Source organism: Echeneis naucrates, chromosome 6, assembly GCF_900963305.1.
Source record: "Echeneis naucrates chromosome 6, fEcheNa1.1, whole genome shotgun sequence".
Classification (NCBI taxonomy): Eukaryota; Metazoa; Chordata; class Actinopteri; order Carangiformes; family Echeneidae; genus Echeneis; species Echeneis naucrates.
Window position 1 is genome coordinate 20,830,554 of NC_042516.1, and position 9,977 is coordinate 20,840,530.

Here is a 9,977-nt window from a genome sequence, read left to right on the forward strand (position 1 = left end):
TGGCACAAACCAGCCGCCATGCTTCCAGGGACATACAGAGGCCATAGTGGGAGGTAGACTACAACCACGGCAGCTCTTCTCCTGGCGGTAAGATTTATTTTATGGTTTCGTGAATTAGATTGCTGCCAACACAAGACTCCCCTGTGCATTGAATCCACTTGTGTCTGTCAGAGCATCGGTGTGGTGCGGATTGCTTTATTAATGTGTTGGTCCGATCTATTGAACGCTCTTCTCCAAAGTGGTCCCAAAGACAACATGAGCTTTATTCTACTGGCCCCATAATGGTTTAATAACCTCTCTGAAAGTTCTTCATTACAAGGGCTTTGTAATTTGATTCAAATTGTGCAGGGGATACAGAGAAGTTTCTGAGACAGTACATATTAAAGGAGCAGTTTGAGATTTTAGGAACAGCCTTATTTTTTTGCTTGTACAGTATTTGTGCCTTTCAAACTGGAGGATGGCGGTAATTATCTCAGCAGAAGGACTGACGGGGGGGAAACAGCTCTGTCTAAAAATAAACCAACACAAGCACCTGGGAAACTCACCAATTATCACACTGTGTCTTATCTGATTCCCACTTAAATGTGTAAAAATGACAAGTTGAGGTTTTACAGGAAGAAAAGCTGCTGTTAGCTTCAGCTGCTTGGATAATGTACAGATATGAACGGTGATCAGCCTTCTCATCTAATGTAAGAAAAAAATATATATATCGATTCTAATCAGGAGGAACTATAACAACAGAAACATGTTTCATCTCCAATAATTTTGATGCCAGGATGACTCACTGCTCACACTACGTACAAAGATTTGTCTACCGGTGTTGACTGAGGTCACACTGTTTCCCTGTATCTGTTTTATGCCACCTTCCCACAAAGTTACAGATAAATTCCTTTGTATGAGATTATTATTACATTGTGAAGCACAGTTTTTGAAGTGTAAACTAAATCTTTACTATCCCAGATTATTTGTGAGTAGCATTTAATTAGGAGATGGATGTCACTACAGTGGGCCAATGAATATTAATCATGCGCATTAGTTTACAAAAACAGACGAGGTAGCCGGACACCTCGTCGCCTTAAATGATATTAAATAAAAATGCACTGTCACTTGTTAATGGAGAGTTACGTGCTTGACACTAATTGCTGCTTCGCATCGCCGCCACCCCATCCCATCTGGAGAGGAGGGAAAAGATCATCAATTATCGCTTGGAGTCACAGAAAATCTTTAGCAGAGGGGGGATTATTTCTGTAGCAGCATCACAAGCCAACAGAAAGATCTGTGTGGAGAAACGATGGTGCACTAATGAACCCGTGTTCCTTGAAGCACTGAGCTCAGCGTCGAAACAACAGTGCTAATTGCAGATCTTGACAACACCTGGAAGGTGTAGCTGAGCAGGAGAGCGAAGCTCGGCAGTATATGTTTTATTCCGAGCTGTTATGCTAATATATCCTGCACCCTCTTGCTCCCAGCTGCAGCGAGAGGCGAGTTGTAACTTGTGACAGGGCTAATCTCTGCGGACAGACCGGAGCACGGCCCAATCAGCAGAGCAGCAGGCAGAAAATGACAACACCAAACAGAGCAGCTCCCTCTCTTCCTCCCGGTTTAATGTGGAGCCCCTCCGTGTTGAGCTCCACCAGCGCTCCTTTAAAATGGGAACGTCAGCCTCATCTGCAACAAAGATGTCGAGTCACACTGCTTTTGTTTGGCCACACGCTGTTCAGTGACAGCTTGGACAGGAAAGACGTTTGTGTTTGAGAATAAAACAGCATTAATCCTCCAGAAGAAAACATGGACAGTCAAACATCTACACCGATTGAGGCACAGTCTAACAATTATTTCAGTTATCAGTTCATTTCATTAATGACGTTAATAACATGTCAGTAAAGATGTGCAGTATAATTTCTCATAGGCCTTTGAGGTGAAAGAAAGTTGGTCTTATTCAGCCAAAATGACCTTTTTTTTCTGTCCAATATTTGAAAATATGAGACACCTGAGAGGGCGGAGCATAAACATATTGATTACCCAAAAAGATTAGTCAATAAATGTTCTCCCAATCAGCTACTCAATGAACCAAGCATCGAGCCATGAAATGGGCTTTTCTGAAGGCTGGATCACACAGGAAACTGTGCAGACGATGAGTCACTGTGAACTTTGAGTAAACACTGATGACGCCCAAATCAACTGGACTGACTGAGAGCCTGAACCAGAGATGAAGGTCTGGACTTTGGTGTCTCCAATCCAACAGCACTCAGGTTGACTGACCAATGTTAACATAACTACTGCTGATCTCTGGGTGTCAAATAAAAGGAAAAGAAATGTTAAATCAAAAGAGGAGAACGGGTAAAAGCTGCTGTTGCAGCCTGATGAAGACAAACTGAGCAGCTTTGTATAAACTGTCTGAACAAAAACATGATCCTGCAGCTTTGCTTTGGTAGATTCAACCCCAGAAAGCTCGGAGCTGCAGTGATGGCTGCCACAGAGACAACACATCAGACATGGGAAGTTACAAAAACACGTCCAAAAGGACACAAACAGTTTCAAACAGCTGACCCCTCTGAGGAGCACATACAAAGCATCAACAACACAACAGCACATATGGAAACGGAGCCCAAACTGCACATCACTGTTCCTCCATCATTCTGCCCGCCGGGTGTCTACAAGGTCATCGAGGCGCACGACGCAGGACAGGACGGCCCGGCTGCACGCTTCCCACTGCGCCCCCGAGCCGCCTCCCATTAACGTGCAAAGCAAATATAACACGACAGAGACAACGAAACTTCTGTATAAATCAGAGGAAAGGCGGTTGTGTTGGCAGAATGACGAATGCATGTCCGCGTAATGAGGAGAGAAGGAGCGGGGCAGGTGGAGGAGAGACACAAGGGCGTCGGAGAAAAATACAGATTAAAAAAAAAAAAAAAAAAAAAAAAAAACAGTCGGTAAATATTTGGATCGATGATGGGATGCTGCTCCTATAAATTCCAGCAAATACATGAAACCTTCACCCTGTAACCTCCAGCCTTCAGAGTCCATCCTCTGGATGGATGATGGTCATCGACCAAAGACGACGGCGCATTTCGCCAAAAAATCCGCAGCCACAAATATCATAACCGTGTCTGAGTCTAAGATCTCATCAGCCATTTCTATTTTCTCACCGTGGCTCCACCGGTGCTCTCTGGATGCAGGACTTTGGGTCGCTGTGTTGTGCAGGAGAGGCCTGCGAATTGTGTGATTTTAGTCACAAATAAATGTGGAGTTGTGGCACAAACGCGCGGAAATCCTCCCAAAAGATCTGCTGCTGATCTCGCGCATTTAAAGGAAAGTTAAGAGCAAAACTAACTGCAGGTTTTAAGAGCCGTATTAAATCTACCTACCTTTGGATGGGAAGGTCAGATCGGTCGCTTTTGTTTATTTATTTATTTATATATTTTTTTTTTTTTGGTGTGCAGGCAGTCACCCCCGGTGCTGGATGTAAAACGGTCCTGTGTGCTCCTGTGATGTGCGCTGACGTAGTAACAGGCAGCTGCACCCTCCTCCCCCAACAGTTACTACACACCAGCCCTCCCTGATGGAGACACCGCCCCCACCATCGCTCTCAGAGACAGGAGGGGGGTGTGCAGGTTTGTTTTTGTCCACAGGTGAGCCTGAATATTCAAAAGGGTCACACTTCACCCGGCTCGGGAACGCGCACCGAGCGTCACTTTCTCCACGCGCACCAAATGGTTGGTGCAATGAAGTGTGCGAGACGAGCCTCTCCCTGCACGTGCTTCGGCTCGTGCCTCTAATTGGCCTTGTTAGAAAAAAAAATAAATAAAAAAATGACGCCCCTGGTGGAGAAGAGCTAAAAGTCTCCTCAACATGACGTGCTGAAGAAGGTAAACGCACAAGTCTGCAACTTTGAAAGACAAAACACCCAGGGACATCGGAGGTTGGTCCAGGTTTTATGTCAGTGGTTTCTCAGATTTCTCATATTCAGCACACTTCGTGGCACAAACCTCAAAAAGCTGCAAACAAGTATTTTTTTTTTCACCCACTCACCTCCCACCGTTCATCCGTTTCCAGGTTGCAGGGAATGCTGTCTAAAATGAGGTGGATTCATTTCAGGCCCTCTCCTTCCTTCATTAATTATTAAAACCTTTGTTAACTGACTTTTTTCCAGCCACCTGGGGGCAAGCTGTAAACACAACCTTGACAAATTGTCACGCACTATCACTGAATACAGATAGCCATTATAACTACTGCTCTCGTGCATATTGAGCATACACAGAGCAACACTAATATTCAGTTTTTCTCCATTTTGGTCTCCACCAACCACCAGCCACTTGCTGACTGTTTCCCATTTGGAGAAGCAGTTGGTTTAACTTGAAAAATGTCAACCTAACAAAAAAAAAAAAAAAAAAAAAATCAATGACTTTAATTCCTGCTCTTTCAATTAATCAAACTTTGAACTGCAGTTAATCCTGCTGGATGTCAAGAACACCATTTACATCAATACAAGACAAACCATTAAAACACCAAATCAATTCTAAAGTGTTGCATACTTCAAACGACGCCAGAAATCCTGAAGAACTGAAAACCTCTGAATAAAAACATTTAAAACATAGTTCCTAAGAAATAAAAAGAGTGAAATCTATTCACCTAACAAGAGGAAGGCAGCGCCTTCAGCGTTTCAGGTCTGTCAGTCAGTTTTCCACTGACGCTCCAGCTGTCGTCCCATTGTCATCAGGAGCAGGGGGATCAGATGAGGCCCGTCTTCTGGCTTCAGGCTTTCAGCTGCTTTCCTCAGTTTCAATCACATATTGATCAGCTGCTGCCTGGAGGCCTTCTGTCCTGCTGCCTCTGATAGAGAGGGCCTGACTGTTTCCAGCACAAACCTTAACCTGGCTGGGAAAAACCATAACAGGCATAACAGGAAACACGTCAACAGCCTACAAAACATTTCAACTGCATCGATAACACGGAGTTCAGTCAGACAACCAAATGTGAAGAAATGAAATAAGAGCCGCAGAGAAAATAAACGCCAATCAAGCTTTTTCATAAACAAGAAAATGTACAATCAAAAGTGGCACAAATAAAAATAAATAAAGGATGAAACTGCTCAATAAATAAATTCAAATTCAATTAAATGCTTAAAAATATAAAAAAAATAATAATGTAAATAACTGATAAATTGTGCAAGCATGCAACGTGCAGCATGCACACTTCTGCGTTGTTGTTTTTTTTTTTTTGTTTTTTTTTTGGGGGGGGGGGTTATCGGATTTCTGTGTTAAAATACTTGCAGGGAGCTTTAGCTTCTTGTGGGACTCCCTGTTTGTCTTTCAGTCCGTCTCTGTTTCTTTCTTACACATTTTCTTGGGTTTTTGCGCACTTCGGCAGGACGTTAGCTAACCTGCTAGCTTGACGGCAAACACTGAAGCCGTCAGCTGTACCAACTCTGTATATATCAATACTCACACGGTACGTATTTGAGTATCGATTAGTCTAAATAAGTATCGATACTAATGAATAAATGCGAGATAAAAGCACATGTGTCACTCCTGATATTTTTTAAGGCTAACTTACTCCAGGGTTTTGTGCCGGACCCCCCCAACGGTAAGATAAACTTGGACTAGTCCACGCATGTCACGTGACCGGAACAGAAACGCGACTCCAGTAATTAGTTTTTACTGATTTTTTTTAGCCTGCTAGCAAAAACGATTTATACATATGTACATTTTTTAAATAATTCTTTATTAACAAATACAAATATTATAGGCACAATAACATCCATCATAGTTTACTTGAAACTAAACATTAATTTAAATGCAAACAAACAATGAACACCATAGCAATATTTTTTTGTTTTTTATTATTGTTGTTGTTATAAATAAAGATAAACTCAAATACTCAACAACAACAGAAAAAAGAAGTGAGTCAATTCTCTTGGAGTCTGATCAAAAGGAAAATAATAAATTCATAAAGAAGGCACTGTGCATTTTTAGATTTGACACTTTTCAAGGAGTCAGACAGTGTAAAGCTTTTAGAAAAAGGTTGGGAAATGTTGGGTAACATTCAAGCCAGCAACAACTTGGCGTGTGTCTTAATAGTGAATACAAAAGGAGAAAGTGGAGAACTTTTCACCTTTTGAAAAAAATAAAATAAATAAAACTACAGCCAATTGTGGTTTGTGTGATAGGAATTATCATGTGACTTGTATTTGAGTTTAATACTTAGACTTTAAGAAAAAAAATTACAGAAAGTATCAGTATTGGTATTGGTATCGATTAAATATGCCAAAAAAAGTTGTCTGTATCGTATCAAACCATCAAAGCGTGGTATCGTCCATCACTAGTCAGCAATGACACTGAACTGAACAATAGCACCAGCCGCCACGTAAAGGCCTCTATTATCACTAACAGCACTGAATAGAACTCATGTCTACCAAATATTTGTTTATTTTGACTACAGCTTGTTTAGTGAAATAGCTCTCACAATGTAAATCATCATTATGAACTATAAACTGCAGCAGATTTACTGTCAGCTCCAGCTAGTCTGGACACTCGTTCATCAACAGGAGAAAAATACTGGAAGATGAAACTCATCCTCAACCGCTGAGCATATTTAACAGACTCTTACATGAATGAACCATTCGTCATTTGTGCTGTCTGCTGGAGGAGGCGGAGGAGAAGGTGGCCTTGCAGAGGAGCCTGCTGGTAACATGACAGAGCAGATAAACACAGCTACACATTGTCCCCCCTCCAGCAGCCGGCAGCTGGCCCCGCTGAAGCCCTGACACACCCGATTATCATCTGAACATAGTTATATATACCTCCGGAGAGGACGTGTGTGTATCTGCAGCGGTTATCTCTGCTCTTTTCTTTACCTGCCTGGCTGACACACAATTTCATTTCCAAATGAGATCAAATTTACTGCACATAGTAAAGTGGTGAGGGACAATTTAGTGATGCAGCTGTAAATACTGTGATGAATTATTGTATCAAACTCAGGCCTTATATAAAGGTGTGCAGGACTGAGGATGTATGTCCTTTTTCATCTGTGCATATTAACAATCATCCAATATGGCTCATTCGCCTTCTCAAAGTATTGAACATCAGCAATATTCCATCATGATTTACTGCAGAATAAACTGTCTTTGCTCTTTATGACACTCAGCTGGTTTACAATAATTCAAAGTAAATGGTCTAATGTAAACGTAATTCCTGCCATTAAAACGTAAATAATAGTCCCCGGAGGTTTTTAGTGGAACTTTATGGAACATACTTGTCTCCATCTGGTGGTCAGAGCAGATTATACAGTAAATATGTCTTCCCAAACAGCTCACTGTATAATAAACAAAATCTTCTCTTTTTTAAAACTCAGCTGATTCCTGTTTTCTAATTTAAACATTGTGTATCTTTACTCCTCCTGCCTCTCATTGTGTAGAAACAAACTGGTGTAAATGGTGTAAAATAGGGCTGACCAGACGTTGATCTGGTCGATTAGTGACACAGGACCTCTGAATAATTAGGATCAGCTTTGAAAATTTGAAATGTTATATTTGCATTTTGTAAACCACAGCAGAGGGTCTCAGACTATTACCAATTCTTTTCATGATAATGACATTTTTAAAAAATGTTTTACAATTTTTTATGATCTTATAATGAAATTTTATTTGGAGTCCTACATCATGTATAGCTCACAAACCAGCATCTGTTATTATTATTATTATTATTATTATTATTATTATTATCATGGGCTGACACAGTTAAAGCCTCACTGGGTCCAGTATTTTGGGCTCTGAGGCCATCTCAGCTTCCTGTTCCACTTTGAGCTCATTGGTGAGCTCCGATCAGGCGGGTGGGGGCTGAAGGGGGCTGAAGGGGGGGGGGGGGGGCATCCACTACTGCGCCTCTCTGCGTCCGCCGTGCGCTGCTGCGGCGGCGGCGGAGGAGGAGGAGGAGGAAGAGGAGGAAGAGGAAGAGGAAGGGACCAGAGAAACCGTCCACAGCCATTCAAACGCAGAGAGAGCAGCAGTGAATGGAAGCAGCGCGGTGTTTACCTCCCGTCACATGCCGGTAGATGATGATGATGATGATGATGATGATGAGGATGATGATGGTGGCGCATCCATTGAATTTGCATATGTAAAACCGTGGGAGGGGTGCTTCAGGGTTTCACTGTGTGTGTGTGATTTAACCAGCAGAGGTCCAGAGGTCCAGAGGTGCTGAGATATGATGCTCGGCAGAAAGCAGCTGCATGAGATCCGGATTCTACCATGAGAGGAACCGGCATGGACCTGCTGTGGAGGATCCTCGCAGCTCTCAGCTTCGACTGCTTCAAAGATTCATCGTCTTCAAGGTGAGCGACGATTGTTCAACGTGTTTCACTGAACCGGAAAAAAAAATCATTAAATAATGATCACAGACCTGTTTATTTCTGTGCCATATTTTTAAAAACCCGCCTCCCTGCATAATCCTGGATTGTGTAATCCACACTGCAAATGGCAACACTCGGTGACTGAATTTTCATGTTTTGCTTCCTCTTCCTCATTTCAGGACAGATTTTTTATCGTGCTGTCACTAAATATATTTTTAACACACTGAGGAGGAATTTCCTGCCTCACTTTCCCAACAGTGTTTCTGAATCATTTTCTCCTGCTTTGTCTCACTGACATCAGCTCATCGCTGTTACACAACTTCCACTCAGTGAATGTGAAATCCCTCAGTGCCATGCAGCCTGTAATCTGTCCCCTTTTTAGGTGCGTCCTTTTTTTCCCTGAAAAGACCCCAGAAGGAGCCATTTCCCCGTCCAATGGCATTCGCATCACGGCGTGAGTTTCGGCTGAGCACCAAAGCAACAGGCTGCAGCTGAGTCCAAATGTGTGACAGATTCATGTCAGCAAACGTGCCGTCACATCTTAAGGAGCAAAGATCGCTCCAACAACTCCACCCCAACTGTCTCCAGATCTCGTTTTACCAGTATTTCACCCTTTCACCAGAAAGCGCCAGAAAAGCTGGATCCAAGCTTGTCTTTGTTTTTCTGACACACCCTCAGTTGCATCAACTAACAATGATTTTCACAATCATTTTCTCCAAGGTTGTTTTTAGTTTTGAAAATGGATCATTATGCCCATTTGCGATGGCCCAAAGGTCACGCAGATGTATTCAGATTTCTTGTTTCTTATTCCACCAACAGTCCGTCGATTTTTCAGTAAATCCTCACATTTGAGCTGGAATCAGTAAATGTTGCTATATTTGAAGTTTTACTGAGCCGCAAGTTTTCTGTTAGCAAACTGTGGGAAGGTTGAGTTTGAGAATCTGGTTTATTTGAGTGAATTTGTAGTAAATCCTGCTGCGTGGGACACAAAGATGATATGACAATATCTGAGTTTGTAAAATATGATAATATTTTGGCTGATCTGCTCGGTTAAACACAGGATGATCACTTTTGTTCAGTTAAATTTATTTTCCTTCTGAGAGTTAGAAGACGGATCGATGAACAATGAACTACAGCTGGCAGCTGGACACACAACCAGCCTTGCACTCTGAAAAGGTTGTCTGGTGATCAGAGATGATTTGTTCGTGGGCCCTCACATGCTAACTGCCCCCCCACTCCACTCAGGTCCCCCACCAAGCTGAGCTCCAGCCAGGCCGGCAGCCTGGAGAGCAGCTCCCTGACCGGCTCCCTGTCGCTGGGCCCCGACCTGCCTCACTGCCAGTGCTGCATCTCCTATGAGGTCCGTCTGAAGCGTCTGTCCTGCGGCCACCTCTACTGCGACCCCTGCTGCGACCAGATCGTCAACCTGGCCTTCGAGGACATCGAGGGCCTGTCCGACTACCCCTGTCCGATGTGCAAGTCCATCCGGCAGCTGGGAGGCCTGGGCCCGTCCTCCTCTGAGTACTTCTGCGGGCCCTACAGCATGCTGCAGCAGGAGCACGGGAGCCGGTGGGGTTAGACTTTCAGCTCGGCCATGTCCAGTCTCTCCCCCGATACCGATGCGC

The 9,977-nt window shown here is 43.2% G+C and overlaps 1 protein-coding gene across 1 annotated transcript in view; it reads right to left on the minus strand.

The window, feature by feature from the left end:
• sv2a (synaptic vesicle glycoprotein 2A) overlaps window positions 1-3,462 on the minus strand; it is a 35,958-nt gene extending 32,496 nt beyond the window's left edge. The window contains exon 1 of the mRNA XM_029505065.1: window positions 3,372-3,462. The gene's annotated coding sequence lies outside the window, so the exon portion shown is untranslated. The remainder of the gene's footprint in view (window positions 1-3,371) is intronic.
• Window positions 3,463-9,977: the final 6,515 nt, after the last annotated feature.